General features: G+C 40.5%; 1 long non-coding RNA gene across 3 annotated transcripts in view; it reads left to right on the plus strand.

Moving 5' to 3' along the window:
* Window positions 1-23,604, plus strand: part of LOC111820124 (uncharacterized) — a 121,385-nt gene that overhangs the window by 59,330 nt on the left and 38,451 nt on the right. For all 3 annotated transcript variants that reach the window (XR_002823664.1, XR_002823662.1, XR_002823663.1), the window contains exon 2: window positions 18,712-18,786. This is a non-coding gene — a long non-coding RNA (uncharacterized LOC111820124). The remainder of the gene's footprint in view (window positions 1-18,711; window positions 18,787-23,604) is intronic.

Genomic DNA, 23,604 nt, shown 5'->3' on the forward strand with positions numbered 1-23,604 from the left:
CCATCTCATTAAAAAATGCCAGTGAAATTTGGATGGGGATTGCCTTATATCTGTAGATTGCTTTGGGTAGAATTGACGTTTTCACAATGTTGAGCCTTCCTATCCATGAGCAAGGTATGTTTTTCCACTTATGCAGGTCTCTTTTGGTTTCTTGCTGTAGTGTCTTGTAGTTTTCATTGTATAGATCTTTTACGTCTCTAGTTAGATTTATTCCTAAGTATTTTATCTTCTTGTAGGCTGTTGTAAATGGTATTGATTTGGTGGTTTCCTCTCTCTTTGTTGGTGTAAAGGAATCCAGCTGATTTTTGTATGTTTATCTTGTATCCTGATACTTTGCTGAAATCTTCTGTTAGTTCCAGTAGTTTTCTTGTGGATTCTTTGGAGATTTCTGTGTATAAGATCATATCATCTGCAAATAGAGATACTTTGACTTCTTCCCTACCAATTTGGATGCCCTTTATTTCTTTTTCCAGCCTAAGCGCTCTGGCTAGGACCTCTAGCACAATGTTGAATAAGAGTGGTGATAAAGAGCATCCTTGTCTGGTTCCCATTCCAGGGGGAATGCTTTCAGACTCTCTCCATTTAGGATGATGTTGGCTGTTGGCTTTGTATAAATGTCCTTAATTGTACTGAGGAATTTCCCTTCTATTCTTATTTTATTGAGAGTTTTTATCATGAATGGGTGTTGAACTTTGTCAAATGCCTTTTGTGCATCAATTGATAAAATCATGTGGTTCTTGTCTTTTGTTTTATTAATATGATGGATTACATTGATTGTTTTTCTAATGTTGAACCATCCCTGCATACCTGGTATAAATCCAACTTAATCATGGTGAATTATTTTTTTGATATGTTGTTGAATTCTATTGGCTGGAATTTTGTTGAAGATTTTTGCATCAATGTTTATGAGGGATATTGGTCTGTAATTTTCTTTTTTTGTGGTGTCTTTACCTGGTTTTGGTATCAGCGTTATGCTGGCTTCATAGAATGAGTTTGGGAGTATTCCATCCTTTTCTGTGTTCTGAAATACCTTTAGTAGTGGTGTTAACTCTTCTCTGAAAGTTTGGTAGAGTTCTCCAGTGAAGTTGTCTGCGTCAAAACTTTTTTTTTTTGTTGTGAGTTTTTTAATTACCTTTTCAGTCTCTTCTTTTGTTATGTGTTTATTTAGTTGTTCTACCTCTATCTGTGTTAGTTTAGGTAGGTAGTGAGTTTCTAGAAATTTGTCTGTTTTCTCTAGATTTTCAAATTTGTTATAGTTTTTCATAGTATTCTCTTATGATTCTTTTGATTTCATTTGAGTCTGTTGTGATATCACCCATCTCTTTCTTATGTGGGTTATTTGCTTCCTCTCCTTTTTTTCCTTTTTCAGTTTGGCCAATGGTTTGTCAGTTTTGTAGATCTTTTCAGAGAACCAGCTTTTGGTCTTGTTAACTCTTGTTTTTCTAGTCTCTATTTCATTTAATTCTGCTCTAATTCTTATTATTTCCTTTCTTCTGGCGCCCGAGGGCTTCTTTTGCTGTTCGCTCTCTCTGCTTATTCCAGTTGTAGGGTTAATGTTTTGATTTTGGCCCTTCCAAGCAGTTTCTACTCGTTTAATCTTCACAACAGCCCCACAAGGCAGGTAATATTTTGTCTTAGTTATCTAGAGCTGCTGCAACAGAAATACCACAAGTGGATGACTTCAACAGAGAGAAATTTATCCTCTCACAGTCTAGTAGGTTACAGATCCAAATTCAGGGCATCAGCTCCAGGGGAAGGCTTTCGCTGTCAGCTCTGGAGGAAGGTCCTTGTCATCAGCCTTTCCGTGGTCTGGGAGAATATCAGCGCAGGAACCTTATTTCCAAAGGATGCGCTCTGCTCCTGGCATTGCTTTCTTTGTGGTACGAGGTCAGGTCGCCAGTTCTCTGCTTACTTCCCTTTCCTTTTATCTCTTGTAAGATAAAAAAGGTGGTGCTAGGCCACACCCTAGGGAATCTTCCTTTACATTGGATCAGGGATGTGACCGTAATAAGGGTGTTCTACAATCCCACCCTAATTCTCTTTAACAGAAAATTACAGTCACAAAATGGAGGACAACCATACAATACTGGGAATCATGGCCCAGCCAAACTGCTACACACAGTTTTAGGGGGACATAATTGAATCCATGACATATTTGTTATCATTTTACAATGAAGAAAGAAGGTGTGAATCTGAGGTTGGTAACTTGACCAAAGTCATACAACTAGTAAATGGCAGATCTGGAATTTGAAGCAGGCAGTCTGACTCCATAGTCAGTGTCTCCTGAAAAGGTTTTTCAAAGGAAGTGACACCAGGCTGTGTCTTGAATGACGATTTCTAGATTGTCTGGCAAGAGGGGTGATGGGGATATGTCTGCCTGGTTTTCTAGACAGATCAGTATCACGACTAAAGAAAGCACATGGTTGATAGCAAGTCTGGGAGACTACTTGTGAAAAAGGTGGGTGGCAAGAGGTGAGCCTGGAAAGGCAGGGTTGAGTAAAGAAGGGACCTTGAATGCCATCTAAGAAACTTAGGTTCTGTGACCTAGTTTTTAAAGTTATACCAAAGATACCACTTTTCCCTTTATATTATTTTTTTGTTTTACTTTAAATATTTTTTAATTGTGAATACAGTTCACAATCAGAAAAGTGCATAAAATACAAATGTAAAACTTAATGAATTATATTAAAATAAAACCTCTTAGAAGAGTAGGGCATAGCCTGCAACCAGGCAGCTCCTTCTTGGTGGCCTTTGCCAGTCACAGTTCCTCCCCTCCCACTTACAGGTAACCACCCTTGATTTCTTTCCTTTCCTTTGTATTTTTACTACCTTTATGCCTCTAAACACTATACACTGTAGTTTTGTCTGTTTTTGAACACATGGAGTCACATATTATACAGTGAAACCTATGAGGGCCAGAGCTTGGCTGGGACTGCCTTGTTTTATGGGGTCTCACAAGTTTTTCACCTTTGACAGGGTGCAGTCTTACCTCTTTTCTAACGCTCGTTTTAGTGGAAAATATTTGAGTTTTCCTTCTCTGACTGGTTTCTGCCTTACACAGGTTCCAGCTTTCACAGGTTTTACTGTATATTCTTTTGTAACTGGTCCGGTCTGTTTTATTTGGCATTATGTTTGCGAGATTCATTATGTTGTTGTGTGGCATTGTTCCTTTATTTTCATTGCTGTATGGTATTCTGTTTTATGACTCTACCACAATGCGTTTACCCATTCTACTAATTGAGAATATTCGGGTGGTTCCCAGTTTGGGGCTATTATGGATATTTTTGTGTAAGTCTTTTGGTGCACATATGCATGAATTCTGCTGGATGTATACTTAGGAGTGCAAGTTCCTGGGTCATGGGGTGTGTCTATCTTCAGTTTTCGAAGAATAATGTCAAAATGTATTCCAAAGTGGATATAAGAATTTGTATTCCCACTAGTAATATATGAGAGTTCCTGTTTTTCCGTACCTTTGATATTATCAGAGTTTATAGTTTTTAGGCATTCTGGTATGTAATGGTATATCAATATGATTTTCTTTTGTATTTCCCTTGCATACCATTGAGGCTAGGCATCTTTTCATATGTTTTTTGGCCACTTTATTTACTTATTTTTGGTGAGTGCCTCATCTAGCTTCTTGCCCACTTTCCTGTTGGATTGTCTGCCTTTTTTTTTCTTTTAGTTTTTTAACTTATTAGAACTCTTTATTAAATACGAGCCTTTTATACATCGTTTGCTTTTTCGCTTTCATAATGGTGTCTTTTGATGAACAAAAATTCTCAATTTTCTTATAGTCATATTTATCTTTGTGTGTGTGTGTGTGTGTGTGTGCGCGCGTACTTTTTGTATCTTAAGAAAACCTTCCCTGTCCCTAGCTTTATTGTTCATGTCTGTGTATACAGCTCACCTGGAATTGATTTTTGTGTATGATAATTCTTAACTAATTTGTTACCACGCCTTTGCCTTCAAGATGTTTTTTGGTTTTTGTCCAGTTTTTATGACTGTCCTTAGCAGGACCCATAAACACGTTACTGTTGAGTTGATTCCCTCTCATAGAGACCCTGTAGCACAGAGTAGAACTGCCCCATAGTGTTTCCAAGGCTGAAAATCTTTACAGAAGCAGACTACCACGTCTTTCTCCTGCAGAGCCGCTGGTGGGTTAGCTAGTGAGTTCAAATTGCCTGTTGGTTAGTGGCTGAGCGCTTTAACCACTGTGCCGCTAGGGCTCCTTCCTCAGCAGGACAGTTGGTCTGAATTACCTAGTTTACCAGTCCCAGAAAGAAGCCTTGGTGGAGCAGTGGTTAAAGTGCTAGGCTGCTAACCAAAAGGTCAGTGGTTCCAACCCTCCAGCGGCTCTGTGGGAGAAAGATGTGGCACTCGGCTTCCAGAAAGATTTACAGCCTTGGAAACCTTACAGGGCAGTTCTACTCTCTCCTGTAGGGTCGCTATGAGTTGGAATTGACTCGACGGCAGTGGGTTTGGTTTTTTGGTATCATTCCCAGAAGCAAAAACCTCTTTAAAGTTTTAGTTTCACTTTACCTTAAAAAATGATCTGATAGCGCCTAGTAAAGTGCCTTAATGAATATGTTTACTAAAAAAATAAAAAGGACTGAAAATTATATAGATTCATAACAGTTTCTGTTTTTTATACATTATTTTATATTTAAGAGAACAAAAAGAAGCTTCCATTTTATCTGTGCTTCTCTCAGCTATAAAATACTGCGAGATAACTTAAAGCTTGCTGCATGAAGTGAGAGTGGTTATAATTATTGCAGGATAATGTCAGTGCATTCATCACAGCAAAAATTTAAATGAAGAAATATCAAACATTGAGACTTTGATAATAAAGTCGTTTAGCCATGGTAATGGCTACCCCCCTTTCTCTGTGTATCCATAAATTTAAACCTCTTTTCTGGCCAGAGATGGACTGTATGCAAACCACATCCAGAATGCTTTTAGCTAGCGCCACAAAATATGAAGACAATGTTTTCAGTTTATGGCAGCTAGATCCATGACATATGATGCTCTAGGAACTGTTTTTACAGTGCGCAAGATGCACAGGAACAGAATAGCAAACTCACAGGATTATTGGCAAGGAAAAACTGACTACGTGGCTGATGTTAAATTTGCTTTTTCAGACAACCAGATCAAGAAATGCCTGAAGAATTGGAGACTGTAGCAGTGAGATGATTTTGCAGCTAGTAAACACAGTCTCGGGAAGCCATGGCAAGGAACTTTTCTTGTGAGCCATTTTCAGCTCCTAACAGGAGAGCACAGAGTAGACGCCAGAGAGGAAAGCCTGACGCGGCCTCCAGGGAGCGTTGCCCAGGGAGGAAGATCCTCTCCTGGCTACACTCCAAGGTAGTGAGGGAGAGACTCCGTGTTCTCCCTGCTACCCAGAACCCCGTCTTGCCCTGGCCATGTCTGTCTCTGAGATTCACAATGGAAGTTAGCTTGGTTGTAGTGTTTGTATCTCTGAAAGTTAGGGCCCACCAGTCGCTGATTTCCTTACATTCCAGCTCTTGCTTCTACCATTTCCTTTATCTCTTTAAAATAGTGGTTCCCAAAGTGTGGTCTGGGGACTGCCCCATCCAAGACCCTTTCGGGGGGGGGGGGCGGCTGCAAGATCACAGTTATTTTAGTAAGAATATTAAGATGTTGTATCTGTCTTTTTAACTCGCTCTCTTAAGAGTCTGTGGTGGAGTTTTCCAGGAGCTACATTACTTGTGGTATTCCGAAAGATCGAATGCAGAAGCAGTTATTAGAATACATCCTCCCTTAAGCCAGACATTAAAGGTATTTGCAAAACTGTGAAACAACACCACTTCTCTCAAAATTTTTGTCCTTTATTCTTTTTAGTGTAAAAAATATCAGCATGGAATGGTTTATTATTGGTATTTTTCAGTGAATTAATATATTTTTTAAATTTTCATAGTTTTTCACACAAAAGAAGACCAGACTTTCTGGCCTGACAGAGAGTGGAGAAACCCTGAGAGTATGGCCCCTGGACACCCTTTTAGCTCAGTAATGAAGTCACTCCTGAGGTTCACCCTTCAGCCAAAGATTAGGCAGCCCCAGAAAACAAAAAGAGACTAATGGGGCACAACAGCCCAGGGACAAGGGCTAGAAGGCAGGAGGAGACAGGAAAGCTGATAATAGGGAACCCAAGGTCGAGAAGGGAGAGTGTTGACATGTCGTGGGGTTGTTAACCAATGTTAATAAAACAATATGTGTACTAACTGTTTAATGAGAAACTACTTGTTCTGTAAACCTTCATCGAAAATACAATTTTAAAAAAAGGTGAAAAAACTTTTCATAGTTTAATTTCTAATGTGCTAATTATTGAAATAACCCATATAAATAAAAGCTGTTTGGGGTCCTCAATAATTTTTAAGAGTGTAAAGGGATCCTGAGGCCAAAAAATTGGAAAATCACAGCTTTAAATTCTATAGATTCTAGTTGGAATCCCAGTTTCTTACTGAAGTCTGGTCAGATTGTTAACCCACTGTTCTCGCTCCATTTTCTGAACTTCTATGTCACACAGCGTAGTGCTTAATTTCTGTGGAATTGCTTTGTGTGCCAGTTTTCTCCTTATCTGTAGTGCAAGGCCCTTGAGGACGGGAAAAAAGCATTGCCCCTGAGTCAGCGCTTGAGCAGACTGCCACTTCTTTCTCCCATGGAGCGGCTGGTGGGTTCGAACCACCGACCTTTTGTTTAGCAGCCGAGCGCTTAACCGTTGTGCTTCCAGGACAGGGAGCATGTCTTAAATGAGAATTTTTTTTTTAAGACTTTCAAAGTGTATAGGGCTGGGCACAAAATAAGCAATTATTAATGATTATTGATATTGTTGCTGTCTTCAGTATCAATGTTAAAATTTCCTCAACTCACTGATTTATCAGAGAAACGATTTAGGTTTAAAAATTAGCAAACAACTTTAATGCAATTAACCATTTAATTTTTTTAAAACTACATAAAGTTAATACACAGTATGGATCCAAGTAGACTTTTCGATTAGTCATAAATCATCAGTAAATTGGGTACAGAAGCTGAGCTTGTTAATCTGTTTAATTCTTATGTCAACAATGATTGCAGTAAGACCTGGCAACAGGCCCTTGCTCTGAAAGCAGTGAGCATGTGCCGAGTACTTAGTAAGCATTCAGTAAAGCTGGTAGGGTTGAATCTACTTTCACTAGCTGCCTCTGCTGTTCTTGTAACCTGCAGTCCTGCTTAGGTCTTCAGGGAAAAAAACTAAACCAGTTGCCGTTGGGTCAGTTTCAACTCATGGCACCCCATTTGTTTCAGAGAAAAACTGTACTCAATAGGGTTTTCAATAGCTGTGACCTTTCGGAAGCAGGTCTCCAGGCCTTTCTTCCCAGGAGCCTCTGGTTTGATTTGAATCATCAGCTTTTCGGTTAGTAGTTGAGCACTTAAGCTTTTGCACTACCCAGGGACTCCTTAGGTCTACAGAAGGTAGCCTTAATTTTTTAAGTCTTTTCTGTTGAAGAATTGTCAAGTTGTCCTGAGCCTAGACTGGAGGGCATGTTAGTTGATTAAAATAGATTAGTAGCCCAAAGGGTAGAAATGCCTTTTTCCCATTCTTGCTTCAGACTGAGTTTGTTTTTCTTAGGCAACCTTCCCTGTCTTCCAAGATATAAGACTAAATTTAACATCTTTATGTCAGGGTCCTGCTGTCAGTCTCAAAGTTCTCTTCACTGCTTCTCCCAGGAAGTCTAAGGGTCCACATGCAAGTAACATACCTACCTTGAGAGCCTAGCAGTACTTCACCAAAGTATTCCAAGGACAGAGAATGATACCTGCCAGGTGGCTGCTTTATTGGATGAACAACTGAATGAATAAATGGAGTCTGTACTTATCCTTATTGGGTAAGCGCAGACTGTTAACATTTAGTTAACTTTTTTCCCCCTAAAAACTTAGGTTCATTCCATAGAGTTTATTGGGAATATCCCTTGTACTAGCACTGTATTAAATGATGATGATATAGTGCTAAATAAGGCTTAGACCCTGCCTTCAGGAAGCGAAAGCAAACCGTTAGACAATTGTGTGGGTAGCCTAGTAGAAATATGTACGAGGTACACTTGTTAACTTGGAGTAAGGACCCTTCCATATGATCTGTGGCAAGAAAGGGGAGTGAAGAAAGACTTCACACAAAAAATTTCTCTAAGCCTGCGTCTTGAAGGTTGAGAAGAAGTTTGTCCTGTGGGTGGGAAGACAGTCCAAATGGAAGCAGCATGTACAAAGGCATGGGCATGTGAAACCACATGGTGCTTAAGGGAAAATTAAACTTTAAAATTAAGCTTGACTTCGCTGGGGTACAAATTTTTAGAGAGGCAATATAATTAAGGACATTTATACAAAGCCAACAGCTAACATCATTCGAAATGAAGAGACTCTGAAAGCATTCCCCTTAAGAATGGGAACCAGACAAGGATGCCCTTTTCCACCACTCTTATTCAACATTGTGCTAGAGGTCCTAGCCAGAGCGCTTAGGCTGGAAAAAGAAATAAAGGGCATCCAAATTGGTAGGGAAGAAGTCAAAGTATCTCTATTTGCAGATGCTATGATCTTATACACAGAAAACCCCAAAGAATCCACAAGAAAACTAGTGGAACTAATAGAAGATTTCAGCAAAGTATCAGGATACGAGATAAACATACAAAAATCTGTTGGATTCCTTTACACCAACAAAGAGAACCTCGAAGAGGAAATTACCAAATCAATACCATTTACAGTAGCCCCCAAGAAGATAAAATACTTAGGGATAGATCTAACCAGAGACGTAAAAGATCTATACAGTGAAAACTACAAGACACTACTGCAAGAAACCAGAAGAGACCTGCATAGGTGGAAAAACATACCTTGCTTATGGATAGGTAGACTCAACATTGTGAAGATGTCAGTTCTACCCAGAGCAATCTACGGATACAGTGCAGTCCTCATCCAAATTCCACTGGCATTTTTTAATGAGATGGAGAAACAAATCACAAACTACCTATGGAAAGGGAAGAGGCCCCGAATAAGTAAAGCATTACTCAAGAAGAACAAAGTGGGAGGCCTCACACTACCTGATTTTAGAACCTATTGTACTGCTGCGGTAGTCAAAACAACCTGGTACTGGTACAACAACAGGTACATAGACCAGTGTAACAGAAGTGAGAATCCAGATGTAAATTCATCCACCTATGAGCAGCTGATACTTGACAAAGGCCCAAAGTCCGTTAATTGGGGAAAAGACAGTCTCTTTAACAAATGGTGCTGGCATAACTGGATATCTATCTGCAAAAAACTGAAACAAGACCCATACCTCATACCATGCACAAAAACTAACTCAAAATGGATCAAAGACTTAAATATAAAATCAAAAACGATAAAGATCATGGCAGAAAAAATAGGGACAATGCTAGTATCCCTAATACATGGCATAAACACAATACAAACCATAAGCAACAATGCACAAGCACAAGAAGAGAGACTAGATAAATGGGAGCTCCTAAAAATCAAACACTTATGCTCATCAAAACAGTTCACCAAAAGAGTAAAAAGACAACCTACAGACTGGGGAAAAAAGTTTTGGCTATGACAAATCCAATCAGCATCTAATCTCTAAAATCTACAAGATACTGCAAAACCTCCACGACAAAAGGACAAATAACCCAATTAAAAAATGGGCAAAGGATATGAACAGGCACTTCACCAAAGAAGATTTCAGGCAGCGAACAGACACATGAGGAAATGCTCATGATCATTAGCCATTAGAGAAATGCAGATCAAAACTACAATGAGATATCATCTCACCCCAACAAGGCTAGCATTAATCCAAAAAACACAATAAATGCTGGAGAGGTTGTAGAGAGACTGGAACACTTATACACTGTTGGTGGGAATGTAAAATGGTACAGCCACTTTGGAAATCAATTTGGCACTTCCTTAAAAAGCTAGAAATAGAAATACCATACGATCCAGCTATTCTGCTCCTTGGGATATATCCTAGAGAAATAAGAGCCGTCACACGAATAGATACATGCACACCCATGTTCACTGCAGCACTGTTTGCAATAGCAAAAAGATGGAAACAATCTAGGTGCCCATCAACGGACGAATGGATAAACAGATTATGGTATATCCACACAGTGGAATACTATGCAACAATAAGGAACAACGATGAAGCTGTGAAACATAACATGGAGGAAGCTGGAGGTCATTATGCTGAGTGAATTTAGTCAGTCACAGAAAGACAAATGTTGTATAAGACCACTATTACAAGAACTCAAGAAAACGTTTAAACACAGAAGAAAACATTCTTTGATGGTTACAAGGGAGGGAGGGAGAAGGAGGGTGATTTACTCACTAGATAGTAGATAAGAATTATCTTAGACGAAAGGAAGGACAGCACTCACTACGGGGAAAGTCAGCACAACTGGACTAAACCAAAGCTAAGAAGGTTCCTGAATACAATCAAACACTTTGAGAGAGGGAGTAGCAGGGGTGGTGGTCTGGGGGCCATGGTTTCAGGGGACTTCTAGGTCAATTGGCATAACAAAGTTTATTAAGAAAATGTTCCGCATCCTACTTTGGTGAGTGGTGTCTGGGGTCTTAAAAGCTTGCAAGTGGCCATCTAAGATGCATCAGTTGGTCCTAACCACCTGGAGTAAAGGAGAATAAAGAACACCAAAGACACAAGGAAAGTAGTAGCCCAAGAGATGGAAAGGGCCACATAAACCAGAGACTTCATCAGCCTGAGACCAGAAGAACTAGATGGTGCCCGGCTACCACCAATGACCGCCCTGACAGGGAACACAACAGAGAGTCCTGGATGGAGCAGGAGAAAGGTGGGGTGCAGAACTCAAATTCTAGTAAGAAGACCAGACTTAATGGTCTGACTGAACCCTGCAAAACCCAGGAAAACATGCCCCCCAGATTCTCTATCAGCACATAACTAAAATAATTTCCAAGGCCGACTCTTCAGACAGGGATTGGACTGGACTGTGGGACATAAAGTGATACTCATGAGGAGTGTGCCTCTTAGCTCAAGTAGATACAAGAGACTAAATGGGCAGCTTCTGTCCAGAAGTGAGATGGGAAGGCAGAGAGGGTTAGGAACTGGTTGAATGGATATGGGGAATCGAGTGGAAAGGAGGAGTGTACTGTCACAGTATGGGGAGAGCAATTAGAGTCACATAACAATGTATGTATAAATTTTTGTATAGGAAAAAATAAAAATAAAACATTTTGAGAGAGGAAGTGATTGTGGGATGAAGCCAGAGAGGTCAGCAGGTAGGTGCCAGGCCTTGTATACCACACACTGGGAATTGGATTTTCTCTCGAAGGTGAATGAGAGAAAGTGCAAAGGCAGTGTAGACTTGAATTGTATAAAGGTAATTCTAATGGGGGTGGGGTGGGGTGGGAAGGGACTTGAGGGTAAGAAAATGCATGTTTTAAAAGTTGAAATAAAATTGGTGAAAGATAATGCCAGAAGTAGAGCAGTGGTAGTGAGGATAGGAAGGCAAGTCCATACTGAAATATTTGGGATTAGAATTGACAGAATTTGGTGAGAACTGGGAGCTGATGATTTCTGACTTGAGTGGGATGATTGTATCCCCAGGTGAGGCAGAAGAAGAACACAGTTTGGGGGAGGATTAGTAGAGTTTAGAAATGTCGAGTTTCAGGGACTGTGGACTATGACGTGTGGAGGATCACGACATTAGACATTTCTAGAGATGGTTTTGAAGGTTGTAAGGAAGGTCAGCCCTAGAGAGACTTGAGATTCATCTATAGGTGGTAATTAATCCTATGGGAGAGGATGAGGGCATATGTATATAATAAAAAGAGAAAGGGAAGGATGAGCTCCCAAGGAACACACCAATATTGAAAGGACACGTGGAGGAAGCTATCCAGTAAAAGTGACCGGAATGAAGTGGTCTTAAGAGATACAAAAATAATGAATTTGGCCTTTCCTATGAGCTAAAGGGGCTAAACATGCTCTGTGTCAGATTGCGCGTCAGAACTAGGCTCAGGCCTTGATGCCAGGGCCTGAGTTTCGTTCTCTCACTGTGACTTTCCCCCACAGACCCTAAGTACAGTAGCAGGAACCTCTCAATACCACCATCACCACCACCCCCCTGCCCCTGATGGGAAGCTGAAAACAAACAGTAGCGACAAAGGCCTAGGCTGGCTGCAAACCCGGGGAGGCAGGAGGACCCAGACAGAGCCAAGAGACCAGGAGCTAAAACAAGTTACTCGCTGGCCCCATGACTGGATCTGCTGTTGCTTTTAGTTGCCGCTGAGTCCATTCCAACTCATGGTGACCCCATGTGTTCGGAGTAGAACTGCTCCATAGGGTTTTCAAGGTTGTGACCTTTCAGAAGCAGATCACTGGGCCTGTCTTCCAAGGCCCCTCTGGGTAGGTTAAAACTGCCAGGCTTTCACCTAGTGGTTGAGTACTTAACAGTTTCCACCACCCAGGGACTCCTACTGGATCTTCAGTACCCTTAATAATCAAGGTAGAAAAGGAGCACCACAATGACAGGAGTGTCAGGGATTCTAATTTTCAAATGCTAAAGAGAGGTTAAGGACCTGGCAGTCTACTTCTGAAAAGAATTAGCCAGTGAAAACCTTACGAATAGCAGAGAATACCAGAAATACCTGTGTTTTATTGACTGTGCAGAAGAATTCAACTGGGTGGATCATAACAAATTACGGATAACATTGCAAAGAGTGGGAATTGCGTAACATTTAATTGTGCTCATGAGGAACCTGTACAGAGATCAAGAGGTAGTCATTTGGACGGAACAAGGGGATAGTGTGTGGTTTAAAGTCAGGCAAGGTGTGCGCCAGGGTTTGTATCCTTTCACCATACCTGTTCAGTCTGTGTGCTGAGCAAATAATCCGAGAAGCTGGACTGCATGAAGGAGAATGCAGCATCAGGATTGGAGGAAGACTTATTAACAACTTGCAATATGCAGATGACACAACCTTGCTTGCTGAAAGTGAAGAGGACTTGAAGCACTTACTGATGAAGAACAAAGACCACAGCCTTCAGTATGGATTACAACTCAACATAAAGAAAACAAAAATCCTCACAACTGGACCAATAAGCAACATCATGGTAAACAGAGAAAAGATTGAAGTTGTCAAGGATTTCATTTTACTTGGATCCACAATCAGTGGCCGTGGAAGCAGCAGTCAGGAGATCAAAGGATGAATTGCATTGGGCAAGTCTGCTGCAAGAGACCTCTTTAAAGTGTTAAAAAGCAAAGATGTCACTTTAAGGACTAACATGTGCCTGACTCAAGCCATGATGTTTTCAGTCACCTCATGTGCATGTGAAAGCTGGACAATGAATAAGGAAAGACCAAAGAAGAATTGATGTCTTTAAATTACAGTGTTGGTGGAAAATATTGAATATACCACGGACTGCCAAAAGAATGAACAAACCTGTCTTGGGAGAAGTACAACCAGAATGCTGCTTAGAAGCGAGGATGGCAAGACTACGTCTCACATACTTTGAACATGTTATAGGAGGGATCAATCCCTGGAGAAGGACATCATGCTTGGTATTGTAGAGGGTCAACGAAAAAGAGGAAGACCCTCAGTGAGGTGGATTGACACAGTGGCTGCAACAGTGGGCTCAAGCATAATGGTTATGAGGATGGTGCAGGACCGGGCAGGGTTTCGTTCTGTTGTACATAGGGTCGATATGAGTCGGAACCGACTCAACGGCCCCTAACAACAACAACAACAAAGAGAGATTAAGGCAAAAATAATTGAATAGTATCCATTGTATTTGAAAACTGGGATTCATAGGGACAGAAGTCAAATTGCGATGATAATAAGGGAATAAGTGATAAGTATGGGGAGACCAGAAATATAAACTGCTTTCTCAAGAACCTTGACTAGGAGAGGAAAGAGGGGATAGCTAAAGGAGATTTTAGGATTAAAGGGATGTTTTTAGGAATGGACAGCCTTGAGCATTTTTACAGAATTTCCAAAGTGCTGAACTAAAGTAGAAGTGGCCTGAAACTGCAGAAGTAGCATTTACAGATCTTGAAATAATAGCAGATCTTTCGTGTATTGGTGGCTAAATACGTTCATCTGCTTGTGACGAACTACCTCCACTTGTGCTCCTTAGGCTTTTGATGTTATTATTTGTGTTAGTTAAATAGGTACTGCCCACTGGGGCCAGGTCACAGAGCTGGACATGTGGTATCCTGCCGTCTACCACAAGTCTCCTGGTGTCCATGCTCACCTCCTGAGAAGACCACCCAGCCCCCTTGCTGGTGTTCTGCTCCCTCCTCACATCTGCTGTTTCATTTAAGACATCTCTTCCTGACGTCTTGCTTTAAGTTAGGCCCCTCGCCAAAAATGTAGGCAGTCAGGGTTTTCTGTGTTATTTGAGACTTAGAAGTTTATAGTATAGTGTTAATAGTCTGCATCCCTAGAATTATGCTGGATGTCAAACTGATAACAGTAGTGAGTCCTGGGAGAAGATAAGGATGGGGAGTAAGGGGAAAGGGGACAGTGGTCATGGGCTTTATTCATACGGCTTGCATTTTCTGAAATTAAAATTAAATTTAAAAAAGAATCATGCTACATAATCAAGTTTGAAAATTAAAACTCTGCCTTATCAGAGGTGATAATAGTGAAGTAAAGTAAATACAGTTTATTGAATATGTATTTCTTTCAACTTGTTACATTCCCTAGGAAAGATTCAGTTCTGGCCACATTCTGTGAGTTTATGGTTAGGTACCTGGCTCTGGAGGGACTCTGGAAGTCTACTTGCAGTTTAGCAGGGCCTGGGGGTTGATTTGAGGAGCCGTGGTGGCGCAGTGGTTAAGCATTCAGCTGCTAACCAGAAGATCCAGCAGTTCAAACCCCCCAGCCTCACCGTGGGAGAAAGATACGGCAGTCTGCTTCCGTGAAGATTTACAGCCTTGGAAACCCTATGGGGCAATTCTACTCTGTCCTGTGGGGTTGCTGTAAGTAGGAATCCACTCGACAGCAATAGGTTTTTTTGGGTTGATTTAATGAGAGCTTCACTGAACCTTCACCCCCTTTGTGAATCTCAAGACCAGTCTGGCTACTCTGGAAGACAATTGAGAAAATTGGAATAGTTCAAAATAGTTGACTGCTGCCACTATACATGATCAGATGGTAGGATTATGATATAGGTCTAAACATTTGAAAGTGATGTTTTGAAGGAATTTGCCATTATCCATACCTATGAAGGAAAATAGTACTGTAGATAACTCTAGTTGGATGATTCCAAATGTTGATTTTAGAGTTAATTTTTATGTTTATTTTGAGTATAAGCACTGCAGAGAAAGTAATGAAGCTGTTCTGTAAAAACGAGATTCAAGAGTGCTTAGAAAACTGCTCAGTTTCTCTCACCTGCCTATCTCTCTGCTTTAACTCCCCCACGCCCTTCACTGAATACCGGCAAGCATCTGGGACCACCTACCAAGCAGACAAAGGATCAAATTGTCCATTGTCTCCTTCTAAATGTGTCTGTTAAGATACGTACTATTGGAGGGTTGACGTTACATAACTGCAAGACTTACTGTAAAGCTGCAGTGATCAAGACAGTATAGTATTGCTGAAAGAATACACAGATCAGTGGAACAGAATACAGAGCCCCAAAATAGACCCACACAAATATAGTCAACTACAGTAATCTTTGACAAAGGAGCAAAAGCAGTTCAATTGAAAAAGTATAGTCTTTTCGAAAAATGGTGCTGGAAGAACTGAACATCGACATACAAAAAAAAAAAATGAATCTAAACACAGACCTTATACCTTTCACAAAAATTAACTCAGAATGGATCACAGACCTAAATGTAAAATGAAAAACTGTGATACTTCTAGACGATAACATGGGAGAAAATCTAGGTGACCTTGGGTTCGGTGATGACTTTTTAGATACAGCATCAGAAGCCTGATCTATGATGCACACCCATTCATTGGAGCACTATTCACAGTAGCAAAAAGGTAGAAACAACCTAAGTGTCCATCAACAGATGAATGGATAAACAAAGTGTGGTACATATGTAGAATGGAATACTACTCAGCCTTAAACAGAATTGAAGTCCTCATACATGCTACCACGTGGATGGACCTTGAAAACATTGTATTGAGTGAATTCAGTCAGTCACAAAAGGACAAATACTGTATGACCTCACTTACATGAAAAGACAAGAATAAGTTAACTATATAGACACCGTTGACTATTAGTGGTTACCTAGGGTGGGATGAAGGAGGGAGAGAGGGGCTAATTCTCTGGGAAGTAGTGGTTCTATGTTTATGGTCTATCTACGGTGATGGGAAAATGGGCATTGATTAAGGGTAATGGTTGCACAACTTGGCGAGTGTAACTGATATCACTAAATTCCACACCAGAAAAAGGGCAAAATGGCAAATATTTGTATTATTTCTAATTCTACAGCAGTAACAGCAAACTAAAACAAAACAGAGAGAGAGAGAGGTGAAAGTTGTTGTTAATACTTGCATACATTCAAACACCCAAACACCCCATGGGCTTAGTTCTTTGGTTTGAAGGTACAGGGTCATAGCTTTGTGGAATTGTCTAGTCATTTGGCTTAATACTGTTTTCAGAATTACTGTTCCACTCCCTAGTTCAGTGAGTAGTGCCTGGGGTCTTAAAAGACTGTGAGGGGCCATCCAAGATACAACAATCAGTCTCTATTCATCTGGAGCAGCAGAGGAAGAAGGAGACCTAGGAAGCAGAGACGGAACTGGACTGCAGGTCTAACTGCCACCATGAACTACTGCCTCCTTAGCCATGAGACCAGAAGAACTGGATGGTGCCCACCTACCATTACTGACTGTTCTCATGGAGGAAACAATAGATGAATCCTGATCCAAAGGGAATAAAATGTACAGCAGAATTTCAAATTCTTACAGAACCCAAACTTTACTGGTCCTGCTTAGACTGGAAGGAACTCCTGAAACTGTCACTCTGGGAAGTCTTTGAACCATGAACTAAAATTATCCCCTTAAATCGTCTTTAAACTAAACAACTATTGAGCTAAATTTAGTAAAGAACATTTGACATGAGCTTTGAGCTTTACACTATTTTAAAGAATTACTTACATGAGATAAAATTATCAACAGCAACTCTAAATCATAGGTGAGAAGTTTAGGGGTAAGTGAGTCTAAGCCAATGGTGGTGAAACAATATGAGCATAGATAGTGAGAATGGTGACACAAAATGAAGAATGTAACCAATGTTATTGAATTGTACGTGTAGAAACTGATTAATGGGTATGTGTTTTGTTATGTGTATTTTCACCAAAATGGCTGTCATTTCATACACGTACACACACATGCACAATTAAACAGTTCATCATTAAATAAATAGTTACTGTATTTATTAGCAACTTGCTATAATTCTGTTTGATTTTGTCATTCCAGACATTATGTGGGATTGGATTGGGGAGGGGCATGAATGGGACCAGGGGAACCAGTTAAGAGGCTCCCACAAGTGAGAAATGATGACCGCAATAGAAATGAATTTTGGGTGGATCTGAGATACATATTTTGAAAGCAGAAATGAGAAGACTTGCTGAGCCCTTATACAAGGATGCTGGTGTAGGGAGAGAAATCCAGGATGAATCTAGGATTTTAACCCGAGCACCTGGGTAGATAGTGGTGCTGTTAACAGCTGCTTGCCTTTATTGAGCGTGTGTGTGATGCCCTAACCTGCACTGTCGGCTGCTTCTTGCAAAGGGCTATACATGCATTATTTAATTTAATCATTATAATACCTCCTACTGTCTAGTTTTAAGCTTCAAGCAACACTGTGAGGAAGATGCTGTTATTGTTCCCAGTGTTAGATGAGAAAGTCATGGCCTTATGAGGTTAGGCCATTGGCCGAAGGGAGAGTAGCTGGTAAATGGAAGAGCTTGGATTCATACTGTTGGTGCTGTTAGGTGCCGTCCAGTTGGTTCCAGCCCATAGCAACCCCACATACAACAGAACAAAACTCTGCCCGGTCCTATGCCATCCTTACAGTGGTTGCAGCCACTGTGTCAATCCATCTCCTTGAGGGTCTTCCTCTTCTTCGCTGACCCTCTACTTTACCAAGCATGATGTCCTTCTCCAGGGACTGATCCCTCCTGATAACATGTCCAAGGTATGTGAGGTGACGTCTGCCAGTATTAAGTTTCCTAGGATTTGAAACAACAGAAGTTTATTGTCTCACAGTTCTGGAGGCTAGAAGACCAAAATAAGGGGGTTGACTTGTGTTGATTCCTTCTGAGGACTCTGAGGCAGAATCTGTTCCATGCCTCTCTCCTAGCTTCTGGTGGTTCCCAGCGGTCCTTGGTGTTCCTTGTCTTATAGATGCATGACTCCAATCTCTGTCTCTGTCTTCATGTGACTGTCTTCTCTCTGTATCTATCTCTGTGTCTCTTCTCCTCTTCTTATAACAATACCAGTTGTATTTGATTAGGACCTACCCTATTCCATTATGATCTTCTGTTAACTGATAATATCTTTAAAAAGCCTGTTTCCAAATAAGGTCACATTCACAAGTACCTGAGGTTAGGACGTCAAAATACCTTTTGGGGGATACATTTCAATCCATAACAGTGCTTGAATTCAGAGCTTGGGTGCCGCTGCTTCCCATAGCATCTTGTTATGAGTGTGCAGCTCATTGTGATTTTTCTCTCTTTTCAGGGTTTTGGTTTTTTGCACTGAATGTAGCCTAGACTCATCTTCACGGGCTTGTGTTGCCCCAGGATACTGTCACAGGTAAGTTTTTAAAAATTATATCCACCATGTATTGACAAAGAAACGAGAGTCTTCATCTTAAAAAAGAAAAATGTATATTCTGATGCTATTGCTCCTTTCCAGAGTTCTTATAGAAGAATATTTAAAGTGGCCATCACCTCAGCCCTTTGCTTCCCTACTTTGATTATACATGCACACTGGTCTCCTAAAAAGCACTTATATTTAGATTGAAGCCCTGGTGGTACATTGGTTAAGAGTTTGGCAGCCAACCAAAAGGTCAGCAGTTTGAATCCACCAGCTGCTCCTTGGAAACCCGATGGGGCAGTTCTGCACTGTCCTGTAGGGTAGCTGTGATTCGGAATCGACTCCACAGTCATGAGTGGTTTTGTATTTACGTTGATACTGACATTGAATTTGGTGCATCAACATATAAAGCTTGTTGTTATTGTTTTTAGATGCCTTAGAATAGGTTCTGATTCATAGCGACCCTGTGTACAACAGAATGAAACACTGCCCGGTCCTGCGCAATCCTCACAATCATTGTTATGTTTGAGCTCATTGTTACAACTCCTGTGCCTGTCTCCTTAATGGTCTTCCTCTTTTTCACTCACCTTCTACTTTATCAAGCTTGATGTCCTTCTCCAGGGACTGCTCCATCCTGATAACATGTCCAAAGTATGTAAGACATAGTCTAGCCATCCTTGCTTCTAAGAAGCATTGTGGTTGTACTTTTCCAAGACAGATTTGTTTGTTCTTTTGGCAGTCCATGGTATATTCAGTTTTCTTCTCCAGCACCACAGTTCAAAGGCATCATTTCTTTTTCAGTCTTCCTTATTCATCGTCCAGCTTTTGCATGCATATGATGCAATTGAAAATACTGTGGCTTGGGTCAGGCTCACCTTAGTCTTCAAGGTGACGTCTTTGCTTTTCAGCACTTTAAAGAGGTCTTTTGCAGCAGATTTGCCCAAAGCAGTTTGTCCTTTGATTTCTTGACTGCTGCTTCCATGGGCATTGATTGTGGATCCAAGTAAAATGAAATCCTTGACAACTTCAGTCTTTTGAGGATTTTTGTTTTCTTTATGTTGAGGTATAATCCATACTGAAGGCTGTAGTCTTCATCAGTAAGTGCTTCAAGTCCTCTTCACTTTCAGCAAGCAAGGTTGTATCATCTGCATAACGCAGGTTGTTAATGAGCCTTCCTCAATTCTCATGCAGCGTTTTTCTTCATATAATCGAGCCTCTTGGATTATTTGCTCAGCATACAGATTGAATAACCCTGACACATACGTTTCTTCAAACCACACAGTATCCCCTTGTTCTGTTCAAACGACTGCCTCTTGATCTAAGTACAGGTTCCTCATAAGCACAATTAAATGTTCTGGAATTCCCATTCTCCTCAGTGTTATATATAATTTGTTATGATTCACACAGTCGAATACTTTCGCATAGTCAATAAAACACAGGTAAACATCTTTCTGGTATTCTCTGCTTTCAGCCATGATCCATCTGACATCAGCGGTGTAATCCCTTGTCCCACGTCCTCTTCTGAATCCAGCTTGAATTTTTGACAGTTCCTTGTTGATGTTCTACTGCAACTGCTTTTGAATTATCTTTAGCCAAATTTTACTTGTGTGTGCTATTAATGATATTGTTTGATAATTTCTGCATTCTGTTGGATCACCTTTCTTTGGAATGGGTACATATATGGATCTCTTCCAGCCAGGTAGCTGTCTTCCAAATTTCTTGGCATAGACAAGTGAGCACCTCCAGCGTGGCATCTGTTTGTTGAAAGATCACAATTGGTATTCTGTCAATCCCTTGGAGCCTTGGTTTCCACCAGTGCCGTCAGTGCCGCTTGGACCTTTTCCTTCACTACAGTGGGTTCTTGATCATATGCTACCTCCTGAAATGGTTGAACGTCGACCAGTTCTTTTTGGTACAGTGACTCTGTGTGTTCCTTCCATCTTCTTTTGATGCCTTTTGCATCATTTAACATTTTCCCCGTGGAATTCCTCAATTGCGAAACTCGAGGCTTGAATTTTTTCCTCAGTTATTTCAGCTTGAGAAATGCCAAGCATATTCTTCCGTTTTGGTCTTCTAAATTCCAGGTCTTTGCACATGTCATTATAATACTTTACTTGTCTTCTCGAGCCACCCTTTGAAATCTTCTGTTTGGCTCTTTTACGTCATCGTTTCTTCCTTTTGTTTTAGCTACTCTATGTTAAAGAGCAACTTTCAGAATCTTTTCTGATATCCATTTTGGTCTTTTCTTTCTTTCCTGTCTTTTTAATTACTTCTTGCTTTCTTCATGTATGGAGCTACGACTGTTAACCAAAAGGTCGGTAGTTCAAATCCACCAGCTGCTCCTTGGAAACCCTATAGAGCAGTTCTACTCTGCCCTGTAGGGTCACTATGAGTTGGAATCGACTCGATGGCAATGGGTTTGGTTTGGTTTGTTCTTCATGTATGATGTCCTTGATATCATTCTGCAACTCTTCTGATCTTCAGTCATTAGTGTTCAGTGCATCAAATCTATTCTTGAGATGGTCTCGAAATTCAGGTGGGATAAGTCAAGGTTGTATTTTGGCTCTCATAGACTTGTTCTAATTTTCTTCAGCTTCAGCTTGAACTTGCATAGGAGCAATTGATGGTCTGTTCTGAAGTCGGCCCCTGGCCTTGTTCTGACTGATGATATTAAGCTCTTCCATAGTCTCTTTCCATAGATGTAGTTCATTTGATTCCTGTGTATTCTATCCATCGAGGTCCGTGTGTATAGTTGCCGTTCATGTTGTTGAAAAAAAGGTATTTGCAGTGAAGAAGTCATTGATCTTGCAAAATTCTATCATGTGATCTCCAGAGTCGTTTCTGTCACCAAAGCCATATTTTCCAACTACTGATCCCTTCTTCTTTGTTTCCTGCTTTTGCATTTCAATCACCTGTAATTATCAATATGTCTTGATTACATATTTGATCAATTATAGACTGCAGAAATAGGTAAAAATCTTCAATTTCTTCATTTTTTGTCTTAGTGATTGGCACATAAATTTGAATAATATTTGTATTAACTGGTCTTCCTTATAGGCGTATGGATATTATCCTATCACTGACAGCATTGTACTTCTGGATAGATCTTGAAATGTTCTTTTTGATGATGAACACGATGCCATTCCTCTTCAATTTGTCATTCCCGGCATAGTAGATCATGTCATTGTCTGATTCAGAATGGCCAGTACCAGAAGTTAGTTATTAGAAATTACAATTCCATAGTTTTATGTGAGTATATTCCCAGCTTCTGAGCCTCTGGTACTTCCCTGCTCCAGTTTGTAGCCCACATAAATGCCAGAGTGAGCTTTCAAAACTATAGATGTACTCATGTCACGCCTTTGCTTAAACAGTGCTCATGGCTCCAAGTTGCTACAGATGTTATCCTACAGACTCCTTCAAAACCTAATTCCAAACCACATTTCTGATGTCTTTTAATGATTCCTTATCTGTAATCCTTACCCAACCATTTTCTGTTTGCCAGATAGATCCTACTTTTTCACAGCTTTGTACCTTGGTCAATGCTTTTCTTCTTTCCTTAGAGTTTGGAAGAGGAGAGAGGAATGCAACTATCTATATGTTCTTTTTTTTTTTTTTTTTTTGGTATCTTTGCTATTGTCCCCTTCTCTAGGGAGCCTTGGGCAAAATTTCTTTTTCATCTGTGTTCTAAGAATGCCAACTATTATTACAGTAATAAAGCATTTATTATTTTGCATTATAGCTATTTACTTGTATCTGTCTTCTTTACTGTCTGTAAACCCTTTGAGGATCCTTGGAAAGGAGCTAACTTTTTTAGTGCCTCATGGCTGCTCCTGGACACCTTGCTAAGGGCTCTACATACATTATTTAGTTTAATCCTTATAACACCTCCTCCTGTCCAGTTTTATGGATGAAAATACTGAGGATTAGAAAGTTAAGTAACTTGTCTAAGATTACATAGCTAATAAATGATAGTGAATAATGATTCTGTGCCTTCAAAACCCAAGCTCATTCTACTGTTGTACCAGGGGAGGACAAGGCAGAGGGAGTAATATGAACAAAACATGAAAACCTGAGACAATCTGGCGTGTTTGCAAAGCTTTAAGTAGTTCATTGTGGCCAGAACAAAGGAAACACAGAGACCTGGCAGAGGAGGCTGGAGAGACAGGTGAGGGCTGGATCCTGGAGGGCTTTGAAAATAGGAATGTGTTTGCCAGCCTTTATAGAATTATGTTGTTGGCAAAGAATATTGAATGTACCATTGACTGCCAGAAGAACACATCGGTCGTGGAAGAAGTACAGCCAGAATACTCCTTAGAAGCAAGGATGGCGAGACTTCATCTCACATACTTTGAATGTGTTATCAGGAGGGACCAGTCCCTGCAGAAGGACATCATGCTTGGTAAAGTAGAGGGTCAGCAAAAGAGGAAGACTCTCAAGGAGATGGGTTGACAGCAGTGAGCTCAAGCATAGCAGGGATTGTGAGGATGGCGCAGGACTGGGCAGTGTTTCGTTCTGTGGTACATGGGGTCACTATGAGCTGAAACTGACTCTTTGGCACCTAACACACTCATAGAAGACCTGGCACAGATGCTGTATTACATTACTCCTGTTTAGTCAATAACATTTGTCCAGTCCTGTCCTCTGTGTCCTGAGCACTATGGTAGTCACGACTATCCATCACTTACCACATATGGTGAACTAGTGGCAGGTCTGAGGTGGAATGATGTGTTGAAGCAGAAATTAAATGCTTATGTTGTCAAATCATCAGATGACAGCTTTAGCACCACTGGTTCTCCTCTCCAGTTTATTTTCATC

This window comes from Trichechus manatus, unplaced genomic scaffold (genome assembly GCF_000243295.1).
Source record: "Trichechus manatus latirostris isolate Lorelei unplaced genomic scaffold, TriManLat1.0 scaffold00027, whole genome shotgun sequence".
NCBI lineage: Eukaryota > Metazoa > Chordata > Mammalia > Sirenia > Trichechidae > Trichechus > Trichechus manatus.